The 16,361-nt window shown below is 40.5% G+C and overlaps 1 protein-coding gene and 1 long non-coding RNA gene across 4 annotated transcripts in view; one reads left to right on the top strand and one right to left on the bottom strand.

The window, feature by feature from the left end:
• LOC137375891 (SH2 domain-containing protein 4A-like) overlaps positions 1 to 839 on the bottom strand; it is a 56,390-nt gene extending 55,551 nt beyond the window's left edge. Inside the window, exon 1 of one of the 3 annotated variants that reach the window (XR_010976084.1) lies at positions 632 to 839. The gene's annotated coding sequence lies outside the window, so the exon portion shown is untranslated. The remainder of the gene's footprint in view (positions 1 to 631) is intronic. The other 2 variants (XM_068043540.1, XM_068043539.1) reach the window with 2 other exon arrangements.
• Positions 102 to 5,862, top strand: LOC137375892 (uncharacterized). Its single transcript, XR_010976085.1, has 3 exons — positions 102 to 483; positions 3,003 to 3,181; positions 3,285 to 5,862. It is a non-coding gene; the product is annotated as an uncharacterized lncRNA (long non-coding RNA).
• The last annotated feature ends 10,499 nt before the right edge of the window (positions 5,863 to 16,361 follow it).

A 16,361-nucleotide genomic window follows, 5' to 3' on the forward strand; every position in this document is an offset into this window, starting at 1 on the left:
AACTGTGACGTAAATGCACACTCAGGAAATAAAGATCTGGCCATGATCATTGAGGATTTGTGCATTATCAACTCCATTATTTCTGTCGGAGTGGACGTTCAGAATGTGCACATTTTCAACTCAGGCACGTGTCTGCTTTTGGTTAAAGTTATGAAAAGATCGCTGCTTCCTGGATTACCAAGACTATTCGTCACCGCAGTTAACCCTTTTATTTCTTAATGCTTTCCCATATAATTAAATTCATTTTCTTTTGTCCTCAACAGTTAGACTTTACCTTGTCATAACTTTGGCACTGTCCACTGATCTGAAGTGATGGATCTCAGCTATAACGTCGTACAGCGTGCAGTTTTAAAGGGGCATTACAAAGTTTTGACAGAATTGGTCATTTCCCAGGTATTAAAAAGTTTCCAGTACGCTTTTAAAGCTGGAATAATTAATTGGTGACTAGGTATGACATTTCTGTTAAAAATTTGAAGCTTCAAGGTATGTGCAAACTTAACCACTTTGTATAATAGAAAAAGCTTTACTGAAATAAACCTGTTTTACAGCAAATCTTTTAAAAACGCTATTGTGTGTAGTTTACATCAGGTTCGATAACGTTAATAGAAAAAAAAAGTAACGTTTTACTTACGACACGGTTTCGTCTTTGAGAATCGTGGTTCTTGCTGCAGAGACTGATGTTTGGACTGGATGAAACAATTTTTCTGGTCTGTAGGAAAATAACGTGCCTAAAGTACGTCACTCCAAATAAAACTGGAGAGGCGGGGAGAGGGGTGGCAGCTGTATTTGGAAGTGCCGAAAAGTTGTCCAAGAAAATGCCACGGCATGATCCACCCATGATTAAATAACCTAATCCAAACGCTAGTGTTAATTTATGATTTGGGGGATTAACCAAATCCCCAGCCCCACCTCTTTAAATCCCTCCATTTTTATTAACTCCTGCCTACTCGGGCTTCTTGTAAAACACTGTACTCATCGTATGCATTTGTAAAGTAGTCGATCTCCTGCTGGTCTGATACATTTCCTCCTTAAACATAATAAAAATCGGATTTCCACGAATAAATGCTTTGCAATTGATATTGATTCGCATGTTTTAGGTGGTTAAGCCTGTATGCTCCATCTAGATTGGGAAGAAAATTAGAAAAAAAAAATCTGTTTAAATTTCAAAAGGCCGCGCCCATTTCCACTCACTTGGAAGTTGCCGCTTTCACTGTCTTTGAATCTGCGGATTTGCGCAGCAAATTGCGCTACTTGCGGCAGATGAAGAAATTTGCGGATGTCGTGCCTGCAAAATCACTATTTATTTTATGCACAATCGAACCCCTTCTTGGTATTTAGGCCATTGTTCACTGGGGTTGTGCAGGAGCGGTAAAAAAAAAACCATTGCAGCACTTCCATTTATATAGCGCCTTTCACAACTCAGGACCTCCCAAATGGCTTTACAGCCAATGAAGTACTTCTGAAGGGTAGTCACTGTTGTAATGTCGGAAACGCAGCAGCTAATTTGTCCAACAAACAACAATGTGATAACGACCAGATAATCTGTTTTGATGATGTTCATGGGATAAATATCAATCAGGGATAACTCCTCTTTGAAACAGTGCCATGGGATTTTTATGTCCACCTTAGATACAACCTCAGTTTAACATGTCACCAAAAAGACAGTGCCTCTGACAGTGCAAACACTCCTTCAGAACTACACCAGAGTGTCAGGCTAGATTTTTGTACTCAACTCTCTGGAGTAGGACTTGAACTCACAACCTTTTGGCTCACAGTCAGATAGTAATGGGTGGGACCAAACAAATCATGCTTTTGTTTTAGCCCATTTTAGTTAGTTTCATTTTTTTTAAAAATGTGTTTGAATGGGCCATAAAATCCTCCCTGAGCTTTAGTGGTGATGCCCCTATAAGAGGAAGCACTTGATGCATCCCAGTCAGTTGGGTTTAGCTAACCTCACAGTCCCAGTAAGCTGTTATAAAGTAGGTTTCTTTCAATACTATAGTGCTGCTTGGACACAGGGCACTGCAGAATCATTAAAATCATGGATTTCTTCCCTATAAGTCATGCATAGTATGGGAGACAATCTTTTCCTGTTGTTGATTCTGTTATTTTAGTTACTTTTCTTAGTTTGCTTTGGAACTTTAGTTGTGTCATCCCTGTAAGCATAGAGAGGGGATTTGATAGAGGTGTTCATAATCATGAGAGCTCTAGACAGATTAGATAGAGAGAAACTATTTCCATTGGCAGAAGGGTCAAGAACCAGAGGACACTAATTTAAGGTGATTAGCAAAAGAACCAACAGCAACATGAAAAACCTTTTTATGCAGTGAGTGGTTAGGTTCTAGGATGCACTGCCTGAGGGTATGATGGAGGCAGATTCAATCATAGCTTTCAAAAGGGAGTTGGATAAACACCTAAAGAGAGAAAATTTTCTAGGATACAGGGAAAGTTCAGGGAGTGGGACTAGCTGAATTGCTCTTGCAGAGAGCCGGCATGGACTCAACAGGCCAAATGGCCCCTTCTGTGCTGTAATCATTCTATGACCTAAATATAAGTTGTTGTTATCCCTAATCAATAACTATTTTTAACAAGTTATTTTTCCATAGACCTGTATAACTCCTCTACTTTGTTACTTTATCCATAGTTTCACTCTGTTGCTATTCTACCAAGTAAAAATGCTAATTATAAGTGTGTACCATTCCATACCAATCTTCCATTTCTAAAAAGAATGATGTGTTAACAGATGCTTTCTTCTGCAGAAATAACACATTATCAAGTGACGGGAATGGTAGCATAGTGGTTACTAGACTAGTAATCCAGAGACCTAGCCTAATGATCAGGAGACATGAGTTCAAATCCCATCATGCATAGTATGGAAGGCAATCTTTTGTCTGGGGAATGTTAAATTCAGTTAATGAAATAAATCTGGAATAAATAGCTAACTAGAATGAAACTATCAGATTGTTGTCATAAGCCATCTGGTTTACCATTGTCCTTTACAGGAGGAAATCTACTGTCCTTACCTGTCCTGCTCTCTTTGTGACTTCAGACCCACAGCACTATGATTGTTAACTGTCCTGTAGGAAGCCACTCAGCTGTATCAAAACACTATGTAAAGGTCAAACAAGAAGAAAACTGGATGGAACGCCCAGCATTGGCCTAGGCACTGGACATGACCAAGGTTCTGATAATAGGTCACAGACCTGAAATGTTAACTTTGTTTTTCTCTCCACTGTTGCTGCCTGACCTGCGAGTATTTCCAACATTTTCTGTTTTTGTTTCAGATTCTCAGCATCCAGAGTATTTTGCTTTTGTAAAGGTACACCCAGCCCAGTCAACCCTGCAGAGTGTACAACTGCACCTAAAAATGAGGTGCCAGTCTGGTGAAGCTAAAATACAGGACTTCATGCAACCTACGAGCAGAAACAGCACGTTATAGAAAGATCTAGGCAATCGCACAATCAATGGATTGGATCAAAACTCTGCAGTACTGAACATGCAGTTGTGAATGCTGGTGGATTATTACAGAACTAGTTGGAACATCTCCAACTTTAGTAATGGTGGAGCCAAGCAACTTATTGCAAAAGATAAAGCTGAAGCAGGACAAATCCAAATTGGCCAATTACTGCACCACCAGTCTACCCTCAATCATCAGCAAAGTGATGGAAGGGGTCATCGTTAGTGTTATCAAGCAGCACTTACTCACCTACAACCTCCTCGTCGATGTGCAGTTTCAATTCTGCCAGGACTACTCGGTTCCAGACCTCATTACAGCCTTGGCCCAAACATGAACAAAATAGGTGAGGTGAGAGTGACTGCCCCTGACATCAAGGCAGCAATTGATCAAGTGTAACACAAAGGAGCCCAAGTAAAGTTGAAATCAATGGGTGTCAGATGGAAAACTCTCCACTGGCTGGAATCATACCTAGCACAAAGGAAGATGGTTGTGGTTGTTGGAGGCAAATAATCTCATCCCCAGGACATTGCTGCAGGAGTTCCTCAGGGCAGTGCCCTAGGACCAACCATTTTCAGCTGTTTTGACAATCCATCATAAGGTCAGAAGCGGGAATGTTCACTGATGAATGCAGTGTTCAGTTCCATTTGAAACTCCTCAGATAATGAAGCAGTCCTTGCCCGCAGACAGTAAGACTTGGACAACACTTGTGAGCCATGAATGTTCCTTGCCGCTCATCAGCCCAAGCCTGGCAGTTGTGGGGCGCAAATGTTACTTGCCACTTAGCAACCCAGGCAGTTACCATCTCCAATAAGACAGAGTTTAACCACCTCCCACAGCATTACCATTGCTGAATCCCCAACCATCAACATCCTGACTGGGGGTTACTATTGGCCAGAAACTTAATTGGACCAGCCATATAAATACTGTAGCTACAAAAGCAGGTCAGAGGCTGGGAATTTATTTATTTTTTTATTTAGCAGCAAGTGACTCACTTTCTACTCCCAAAGCCTTTCCACCATCTAAAATGCACAATTCAGGAGCGTGATGGAATACTGTCCACTTGCCTGGATGCGTGCAACTCCAACAACACTATCCAGGATAAAGCAGCTTGCTTGATTGGCACCTCATCCACTATCTTAAATATTCACTTCCTCCACCACCGGCATACAGTGGCAGTAGAGTGTACCATCTAAAAGATGCACTGCAGCAACTAGTCAAAATTCTTTGGCAGCACCTCCTAGAGCTTCCGGGTTTATTACCTAGAAGGACAAAGGCAGCAGGTGCATGGGAGCACCACCACCTGCAAGTTCCCCTCCAAGTTGCACGCCATCCTTACTTGGAAATATTTGGCTGTTTCTTCATTGTTACTGAGTCAAAATCTTGGAACACCCTCCCTAACAGTATGGGATTACCTTCACCACATAGACTGCAGCAGTTCAAAAAGGCAGCGCAACACCACCTTCTCAAGGGCAATTGGGGATAGGCAATATATGCTGGCATCCGCATCTCATGAATGACTAAAAGAAAATTGTCTTTTTGTATGTAAAGCAACCATATACTACAAAAATGTTGATACCAATGGAATAAACAATTAATGTCATATGTCAAGGTAATGATAGTCATAGGCAGAGCTAGTTTCTAAGATCACCATCCATTTCCAGATATCTGCACAGAGGGTTCTCTCTATTTCTATCTTTATTAATTCTCTTATTTACTGAGATTGTTGCTATTGCTGCCATGCATTTTATTAAGTTTCCTAGCTAGCATTGCTCACAGGGAATCTGGGGTCTGGAGCACAGTTCTGAAGAAAGTTTTCCTCTTCTTTGCACCTGGAGAATAATCAGTTCCATAATTTATTTAAAAAATACCAAGTGAAGTGGTAATGGGTATGGAGATAATACTGCCCTGAGATTTCTAAGCTTACATCATTGAGTGTGTACCTAAAGTAGACACAGACCAACCTGAGCATGAATTAGGCAGGAAAGGACATTTCCAATCTCCCACCTCAGTTTCCTCTGTCTTGGCACATTGGACACCTAAGCGAAGAGGCAGCCAAGAAACCCATCATTTAGGTTTGGCCAGATTCCCGTGGATTAAAGGGTTGCAGAGGTTTCTGGGAACAGTCTAAAGGTTCATGGAAACAGGTAAATTTATCTTTACGTATTCCTTTCCTAGCATTTTTTGAGCACTGGAGCTCTGCAGTATAAGCCAGAAGGTTCCAATGTGATCAGGCTGCAGACCTGTCTGAGACTGCAGGATAGGATTAAATCATTCTCTTGTATCACATGCTTAGGCTTGCTTCCCTCAAAGTTTATCCTAATGATTATTTAATGCCTTTCCTATTGGTTGATATAAACTATTTGTTCTATATTAAGTAGTTGTATACCATGACAAGCCTGCAGTTATACTCCTGCTCATTCCTATGGTTTTGGCATAAACCTGTTTTGTGCAAATTTTCTTGGAATAAATGGCACAATGCTGCTCTTACGTTGTAGCTATGCCAAAACTTTACCAGAAATTCGAAGCCATTATGAATGCATCAGGTAAATCCAGTAACTAAAAAGCACTTCCCAGATTGTTTAGGTTCGTTACTGAAAGCTTACCTTTTTATCTCTAGTGGAGGATATACATCCTCATCAGAGTAACGTAAAAGATGAGAGGTGAAACAATCTAAGGTAAGAAGACTAGAAATTATCTAAAAACATGACAGGTACTATGGTGTCTGAATATTTCCCTCAATACTACTCAGGGAGAGTTCCAACACAGTGTGAAGTGGTGAGATTTTCTAATAGGCTTCAAAGAAAACAGAATAGAATATTAACATAAATCTGACATTCCCAAGTGACTGTTCTCACATTGATGCAGAACAGGAGTGGCTCAAATTTCTTTCTGACTGATCACACAGTCATATATCGTACTGTATTTTACAAACATTCAGTCATCCTGAGCATGGAGTCAAGCCAGACAGCTGCTGGTGATGTGCTGTGGAAAAAACAGAACTGGCCATTTCTGCAATAGACCGGAGACAGCATCATCATGCATGACTCTGCAGCAATCAACGTCGTTTGCAAAGTTATTACCAGACATGTATTCTTCAAACTGATCTGCTATTCTGGAGATTGATAGGTATTTGGCCAACTTGTCACATGCTCAGCTCGAAGCAGAACAGGGCTGCTTTGGACTGCACCATGGATAACTAAAGCCCCAGGCTTCAGCAGTTTTATAAGATAATCTAATAGAAACTCACTTCAAAAAAAATGGTCCTGTCCTTTTTATTTTCATTTACATTTTCAACTAACTTGACACCCAACACCTATAGACCTATACATATATCACACTTCTCAAAAGATAAGCATCCCATGTAGTGTGTCTCTTACAAACCAGTTTCATTCCATAAAAGCAACTTTAAGTTTTTAATGAGTGTTATGGCTATGTATCTAACATCTGAATTGGCTTTTTGCCTTGTATTCAACAGTTTGAGATTGTGACAAAAATGATCTAGATATTGGTAAGCCATTGGCCATAAGATATCAGTCAAAGTTGGGCTGCAAGCTGATCCTAATCCCTTTTTCATCCAGTTTTTGTGCATAGAGGGTAGGATTTCCACGGGGGTTCTCCATTTCCCCATAAGTTTGGCAGAGGATCCAGGGAAACAGAATAAATGGATGTTTACACAGTTTACAATTTTCACCAATCTTCTGCCAACGTTACTGTGGAAGATCAGTAAAAACCTGTGGGAATTATGTGTGAAGGTGTTTAATGGGTAGAACTCGTGTGGAATTAAAGAATGGAACTAATGGGCCTAGAAATTAAAAATATATAGATGATTTCTGCTATTAAAATAGAGGAAAGAGGAACTTTATACAATCATATCAAGCTTTCAGATGATAATATTGCACACTGTAATTTGAAGCTTTATATCTATTATTTTCTAGATATGCGTATACATAGCTGATCCAATTATGGTGCTCTCCCTAGATGCAGAGAAGCCACTTGATTGAATAAAGTTTATCAAAAGAGGTCGATGTGATTTGACAATCAGTCTATGTAGTTCCTTTTGCTCTTCTAATTCCACCCACTTCTCTCATCAGTTATCTATTTTCACAATGGGGAAACCTCCCCATTCTTCCAAGCTGTAACCTCTTAAGAAATAATATTTGGGGTTGGTCCCATCCTTACTCCTTTCTGCTACTGCTTTTGAACATCTCATGGACCCTATACTTTATCATTTCAAATATCTGAAGTTCAAGCCACTTCAAGATATTGGTTTCCTATATGGAGCCAACTTTCTGACTGCCTACAATGCAATTCCGGAAGACCAGGTTCAATAGAAAGCTTTTCCTTTCTCTAAGTCGCAGAGTTAGTGTTCAGAACATGAATGTTCTCCTAGAGTTGCTTTGTGCTTTTTCAGGTTCATTTAGCTTCGGTACCCTGTATTGTCTTGTAAATAATGGTTATGCTGAGGGTGATACAGATGTAGAATCATAGAATCATAGAAAGTTTAAGGCACAGAAAGAGGCCACTTGGCCCATCATGTCTGTGCCGGACGAAAAACAATCCACCTATTCTAATCCCACCTTCCAGCATCTGGTCCGTAGCCCTGCAGCTTACGGCACTTGAGGTGCATATACAGACTCCTTTTGAATGAGTTGAGGGTCTCTGCCTCAACTACCCTTTCAGGCAGTGAGTTCCAGACCATCACCACCCTGTGGGTGAAAAAGCTTTTCCTCATCTCCCCTCTAATCCTTCTACAAATCACTTTAAATGTTTGCCGCTTCATCACTGACCTCTCTGCTAAGGTGAATAGACCCTTCACCTCCACTCTATCCAGGATGCTCAAAATTTTGTACATCTCAATCAGATCTCCCCTTAGCCTTTTCTGTTCCAAGGAGAACAACCCCAGCCTATCCAATCTTTCTTCATAGCTGCATTTTTCCAGTCCTGGCAATATCCTTGTAAATCTCCTCTGTGCCCTCTCTAGTGCAATTACATCCTTTCTGTAATGCGGTGACCAGAAAATCACACAGTACTCAAGTTGTGGCCTAACCAATGAGTTATACAGTTCCAGCATAACCTCCCTGCTCTTATATTCTATACCTCAGCTAATAAAGGAAAGGATAACCATCTTATCAACCTGTCCTGCTACCTTCAGGGATCTGCGGACATTCACTCCAAGGTCCCTTACTTTCTCTACACTTGTCAGTATTTTCCCATTAATCATGTATTCCTTTGCCTTGTTTAACCTCCCCAAATGCATCACCTTACACTTCTCCAAGTTGAATTCCATTTGCCACTTTTCTGCCCATCTGACCAGACCGTCAATATCTTCCTGCAGCCTACAGCTATCCTCCTCACTATCTACCACATGGCCAATCATTGCGTCGTCCGCAAACTTCTTGATCATGCCCCCTACATTTACGTCCAAATCGTTAATATATACCACAAAAAGCAGGGGGTCCAGTACTGAGCCCTGCGGAATGCCACTGGAAACAGCCCTCCAGTCGCTAAAACAGCCATCAACAATTGCCCTTTGTTTCCTGCCACTGAGCCAATTTTGTATCCACCTTGCTGCATTTCCCTGGATCCCATGGGATGTTATTTTTTAACCAGGCTGCCATGTGTGACCTTGTCAAATGCCTTGCTAAAATCCATGTAGACCACATCAACTGCACCATCTTCATCTGTCTCCCTTGTTCCTTCTTCAAAAAATTTGATCAAGTTGGTCAAACAAGATCTTCCCTTAACAAATCCATGCTGACTATCCTTGATTAACCTGTGCCTTTCCAAGTGACAGTTTATCCTGTCTCTCAGAATAGATTCCAATAATTTGCCCACTACTGAGGTTAGACTGACAGGCCTGTAATTATTCAGTCTATCATTCACTCCCTTTTTAAACAGAGGTACAACGTTAGCAATTCTCCAATCCCCCAGCACCACACCTGTATCCAGTGAGGACTGGAAAATGATGGTCAGACCCACTGCTATTTCCTCTCTTGCTTCTTTTAACAGCCTAGGATACATTTCATCTGACCCTGGTGATTTATCAACTTTCAAGGATGCTAATCCCATGAATACTTCCTCTCTCCCTATGTTTATCACATCCAAACTCTACTTTTATTTTCCAAAGTTTACAATATGAGACTTCTAGGGAAAATTACGGAGCATAGAATATATCACAAATTTGATTGAGAAATCTAAAGAAAAATATATAGATATTGTAAATCTGAATTAGGAACAGAAAATATTGGAAATAGACAGCTGGTCAGTGAGCATATGTAAAAAGAAAAGACAGGTTTGTACCCTTTATCAGAACCCTTCATTGATTGAATTGGCTTGACAACAGGAGATACAAGATTATTATAAAATGCAATTTCTATGCCGAGGAAAATTATCGAGTGATAGTTCATGGGGATCTGTCCTGGGATTTCTGCTGTTCATAATATTTGTAAATGATAAGGTATTATTACATTTAATGAAGACACAAATATACAGGCAAGTGCCATATTTTATGGACTAAGGTTGTGATGAAGTCTGGTGCTGATTGGGCCTGCTGGAATCCAAACTGAGCATTGATGAACAGGTTATTGGCGAGTAAGTGCTGCTTGATAGTACTCTTGATGACTGCTTCCTTCACTTAGCTGGTGACTGACAGTAGGCTGATGGGGTGGTAATTGGCTGGATTTGATTTGCCCTGTCTTTTGTGGACAGGACATACTTGGGCAATTTTCTTTGTTGGGTAGATGTCAGTTTTGTAGCTGAACTAGTACAGCTTGGCTGGAGGTGTGACTAGTTCTGGAGCACAAGTCTTCAGCATTATAGCCAGGATGTTGGCGGGGCCCATAGCCTTTACTGTAGCCAGTGCACTCAGCTGTTTCTTGGTTTTGCATGTGTCAGTTATGGTGCAGTTGGTAGTACTCCTGCCTTTGCATCAGAAGGTCGTGGGTTCAAGTACCATTCCACAGACTTGAGCACAAAAATCAAGGTTGATACTCCAGTGCAGTTCTGAGGGATTGCTGCACTGATGGAGGTGCTGGACTGGGTTTTAAACAGGTGTTGAAGATCTGCTGGCTTGATGGGAATGGCAAAGTGAGGAATATGAGGTTACAGATCAGAGCCCACAGTGTCTCATGGATGCCCAGTTTTGAGCTGCTCAATCTGTTCTTTCACCACCTGCTGCAGGCCCAGTCTGTCACATACATCCTTCAGGACTCAGCCTATTGGTCAGTAGTGGTGCTACCAAGTCACTAATGGTGATGGACATTGAGGTCCCCCATCCAGAGTATATTCTGGGCCCTTGCTACCATCAGTGCTTCTTCCAAGCGGTGTTCAAGGAGGAGCGCTGATTCATTAACTAAGGGAATTGTTTGATCTGATGTTGAAGCCCAAGATCAACCAAGATCGTATTGAATGGTGGAGCAGGTTTGATGGGCCATATGGTCTACTCCTGCTCCTATTTCCTGTGTTTTTGTGAGATGTCATGGGGTCAGTTATTAACATTGAGTACACCCAGGGCTGCTCCCTTCCAACTGTACACTATTGTATCGCTGCCTTCGATGGGTCTGTCTGCTGTTGGGACAGAGCATATCCATGGACGGTGATGGAGGAGTCTGGGATGTTGTCATGCTGTGGGACAGCTCTCCCAATTTTAGCACAAGACCCCAGATGTTAGTGAGGAGGACTTTGCAGGGTTGACTGGGTTACATGTTCCTTTGTCATGTCCGGTGTCTAGGTCGATGTTTTGTTCTTGTTTTTTGTTGCAGTTTGATACAACTCAGTGGCTTGCTAATCCGTTTCAGAGGGAAGCTAAGTGTCAGCTACATTGCATTTGGTCTGGAGTCACATACAGACTTCAATGGTGGGGTGGGGGTGGTGGTGCAGATTTCATTCCCTGGAGGACATTAGTGAGAAACATAGGATTTTACGATAATCCGGTGGTTTCATGGTCACCATTACTGATAAAGCTTTTTATTCCATATTTATTTAATTAAATAAATTAAATTAAAGTAAATGAATTTAAATTTCTCTGCTGTATGGTGGGATTTAACTCATGTCTCCAGATCAGTAACATAACCATTACACTACTGGAAAGACATGTAGCCCTCTGTCATATCTCTACTTACCTCATATTGTAAGAAGGTGGGTTTCCACATTTACTAACCCTGTCGGGGTTCACTATCGCTGCAGATGACTGATGGATCATTTTCACCAAAGTGAAAGCTTATTTATCTTTCCGAGCAACAAAGAATCTTTCTTTCCTCCGCCCAAAGCCTGAACTGATCATGTTATGTAACTGTTTTAATAAATAAGTAAAAGCCATCAGCATTGTTTCTTCCAATTAATTTGACACAGTCAACAACCTGAATCTAAACATGACAGAAACTACTAGCAGGTCAGCTTTTTTCTACTATTAACAAATGTTAAACATTAGGAATCAAATGATCCAAAATTTAAAATGTACTTTCAATTGGGTTACAACTATACCAACTCTAAAAAATAAATGTAGGTCTAGTTGTCTGCTGTAGTTGTCTAAATTTAGATAGACAGTGGTTAAAATAGACCAGAATAGTCTTAACAGCGCAATGATTCTTGGCAGGATGGCAAGTGGGCCTGAAGTATCGCAAAATGCCATATGTGTGTGATATTATTCAATGAGGCATGGAGAAACAGAATTATAAGCTTGTAATTTTATTGCAAGTCTCGCCTAGAATTCCACTTTCACAGCTTTTGGCATGTGAATTGTTCTGTGCACATTAATGGGTGTAGCAGATACAATCTTTAGCATGCAGCCTTAATAAATAGACAATTTGGGATGGTGCAGCCTGTGTAAATGCAAATCTTTTTAACTTTTCTTTACGTTTTTAAAATAAATTGTGGACACCTAACTTCTGCATATCTGCATTCCCATTCTGTATAGTTTTTCCTGGAACTCCTTGCCTTTTTTGTCCATGATTTTTCTTTGTTTACAATCTATTTTACTAACCTCTGCAATCTTTTTGCTGCTGTTAACTGCATTTAGCTGTTCTTCGACTGAACTAATTTGCCACCTTCCTAGTGCTTAGCTAATCTCTCTGGCACCTTTGAACTCTGAACAGTTGTGCAAATGGTATGCTCCGTACTCAATCTAATTTGAAATTTAGTATAGCAGGGACATATTCAGTTTGATTGCTGTATAGTTTGTTTGACTTCACTAAGTTTCAAAATAGATCGATATAATAAATATAGTAAGTAAAATATTGTTTACTTAGTTTAGCTAGTTTTTGTAATTTACAAAAGAAAATAAAAACCTTCTAACTTTTCCCATGTTCCTACAATAATAGTCTATCAGGCTCCTGATTGGGAGTGAATATTTAGAAAAGTAGTAACATTTGAAAAAGAAAACAAACAACACAACTAACAAATCCTTTGGTTAAGTTTCTTTAAACAAGCACATTTTAATTTTATTAGCATTTTAAAAATGTACAGCAAACCAGATGAAAGAAAGAGGATTAAGTGCAATAATCTTGTGGGCATTAGGTTTGTGTTGGCAAGGCTTCCTAGGAGAGGAGTCTAAATCATTATAGATCGCATGGTAGGCACCTGTTATTTCCCAAAGGGTAGGGAAAACATGAAGGTGAGTTTTTCTTGGACCAATCCTGAGCACCTCAGTCTTGCAAACAGATCATCTGCCTGAACTTTGGCTGTGGTAGATGATAGCATAGTGAGACAATAAATACTAGAAATATATAAATTAGCAATCTTGTCTCATTCTCTTTATCTCCTGTCTCTGTGGTCTTTCTCTTGCCCTCTTTACTCTCTCCTGAACAATTGGTGTTGTCATTGAGTTAATGTTACTAGAGGTCTGTATATTTCAAAAAAGTACATTTATATATGAAAACCTTTTTTCCAATGGTATGAAATATTTATTCATGAATTATTTAAAATTAGGTACATTTTATTATTTCCATTGAGATTTATACAATAATTCTGTTTTTTCATAATTAATTTTATTCATTAATTTAAGATAGGGAAAATTTACCAGTCAGGACAAAGGGTTATGCAGAACAAATGTTATGGAGTAGGTCAAAGATTTTGCAAGACAAGAGTTTGAAAATCATGTCATGGCCAGTAAAGACATATCATGTTCCTACTTTTAAGATACAAACTTTATTCAATGTAGAATCTTTGAAATTGACTTTTCCTTTAAAAAAATAATGTGCTGCAAAATAGCCACTGAAGATCAGGTGACCTGTGTATGCAAACGTTGCTTCATTGTCTCGCTAGGACACAAAGATACATTCCAGACTAAGAGGTGCTGACTACATCCGTCCTGAAACCATCAAGAAACATTGGCGAATTGAAAGAATTTCTTCTGAGATAAAGAAGGTGTGAAGTAGACACATCATAACTGAATGATACTCATAGACATTAATGGCTGGCCATGGTTTCCACATCCTGGTCCATTGTGTGTTCACACCAGGGGAGAGGACCATGTGTCAGGTACCAGAAATGTCAATATTGATGATTTGTGACCTTAATAGGTAACCCTCTGGAGAGAGAAGGAGAGATCACAGCAATATCACAGAAGACAGTCCAGCCAGAGACTCTGGAAAGATCCGGCCTAAACAAGAAGAAGCAGCCATGCTAATTCTAAACTTCAACTTGGTGCAGCAGAGAACCGAAAGTGACCACCACCTCCAGTCTGAAATCTTAACCACCAGAAATCTAAAACACCTCAACAAGTTCAAGACTACAAACAACAAAGGCCTGTACCTTTAACAGAGACTGACCTACTTAGAAGATTCAACAGCTTTACCATAAACCACAAACACCTATCACACCCTTTACCTTCTATCTATCTTCTCTTGAGAATGAATGTGTGCGTGAGTGTTGTGAACATTTTGGGGAGTAAATATTGTTAATAAATAATTAATCATCTGTTTTAAACCTACAAGAAAACTGTCACTGTCTGTTTATTTGGCAAATAAAACACTCGGGGGCGAATTAATCATATTAAACAAAACACGATAGCAGTGAGTTGGGAAGTGAGCAGTGGGAACCACCCACACCCTTTACAACCTGTCCATAATAATCCCTTCTTAATAAATTCTACTTTATCCACTGCACTTAGAATAATGTAAAATTAACAGCATCAGACAGTTGAAGAATACACCAAGGCCTAGAAATTCAATCACACAATGCTTGTTTTATAATGTATATTGGGAGCCTAAATGTCCAATATGATATGTGGAATGCATTAGGCCATTCATGCCAGACGAACACTGTCCACCATACTGGATAAGGCTGCTCCATAGGTGTCCAGAGTGTGTGATGAAACCATTCAAAAATCACATTAAAAAATGTAAATAATGGTCCTAAGCTTGGTGTAGGACCCTTTTGTGAAATTGGTCTGCCCATTGCCTGACTTGCCCAGTGATAAATTTGCTCAGGAACTCACAGCACTAATAGGCAGTGCTATTTAAAGGTCTGATCCACTCCATAGAGGTTAGTTGATGGTTTGCCCATTTGCTTCTGGTTAACTTGTACATTTCTGTTTGCCTATTTTCTGCCTTCAACAACTGATTTCTGCTAAAAAGCTATTTGTTGATTTTGGATGCTTTTGTCTGCCTTCAGAACAATTTTACTGTAGTCATCAGTGGTCTTGTAGGGCTGCCTTTGGGGCTGATGACAAGGGATAGCAGCTCAAGACAGAAGAGAGCAGGAGCAGTAGGAGGAAGAGGGAGGAGGAGGGCCCGGCACAGGAGATCATACACACAGCAGATCTTTAGAGACCACTTCTCCTAAGTTAATTTCACTGAGGAGAATATGTCAGGTATTTTCACTTCACCAAGGAAGCCATCACTGAGCTATGTCACTACTATAGTCACAACTCCAGCCTCGAACCAAATATGGATGGCACTGCCTGTGGCTATCAAGTTCACCATGTCCCTTAACTTTTATGCCACAAGGTTATTCCAGGCTGCAGCATGTGACATTAGTGACATCTCCTAGTTTGCTATTCACTGTTGTATCAGGGAAGTCACCAAGGCTCATTGATATTAGGAGAAACATCGATGTTATTTTTCCAATTGATTGAGCCAAGCAGGATGAGACAGCACTAGCTTTGCCTCCATTGTAGGATTCCCCAGGGTACAAGGTAGTAAAGTCAGCACCCACATTGCCTTGCATGCTCCCCCCAAAAATGTTGTGACAATACTCTTGATCTGCATCTAATATTTTACAGGAATAATTAAGAATGACACTTGTGCAACTCTTTGTGTCTGTCTTGTGTGCTCATTTACTTATCGTAGTGCAGCTATGAGGTGCATCCTCAGTGGCTGAAGCTTGGGAGATGGCAGGCTGCTGAGCTTTCATTGAGGACACATCGTGCGGCTGTGGTGGGGACTTCCAGCAGCACTGGACTATGAGGATCTGGCTGCAGATTGTCACATATCAGCCTGGGCCAGGGTTGTCTGCCTCAGTTGGCTGTGTGGCATGAATAAAATTAATGGTGGACCAGGTGGCGGGGAGTAGGCATGTTATCATCGTGTGAAAGGACAGTAGATATGTCTCCCATGGAGCCAATGCCAGTCTCCTCAGGCTATGCCTCAGTATTCCTAAGGCTTTATGAATGAACATAGTGCAGGAATAATAAGACAGTCTGGAAATCCTTGTGAACACTTGCCCCGATAGTCAAGAAGGCATCCATCTTCCAACATGGAGCGAGTGATCATCTCTCTCTCTCTCTCCCCAACTTCCTTCCTTCCGATGGTAGCTTATATTACTCTCCTTCCAACTTTTACTCTTCTACAATCACTGCATCACACTTTATTCCAGTTCCTTCTCCTCATACTCAAACACTTTGTACCTCCTACTGTTGCAACCCTTACTTCCCCACACTTCCCATCTTACACAAAACATACAAATT

This window comes from Heterodontus francisci, chromosome 12 (genome assembly GCF_036365525.1).
Source record: "Heterodontus francisci isolate sHetFra1 chromosome 12, sHetFra1.hap1, whole genome shotgun sequence".
NCBI classification, from domain to species: domain Eukaryota; kingdom Metazoa; phylum Chordata; class Chondrichthyes; order Heterodontiformes; family Heterodontidae; genus Heterodontus; species Heterodontus francisci.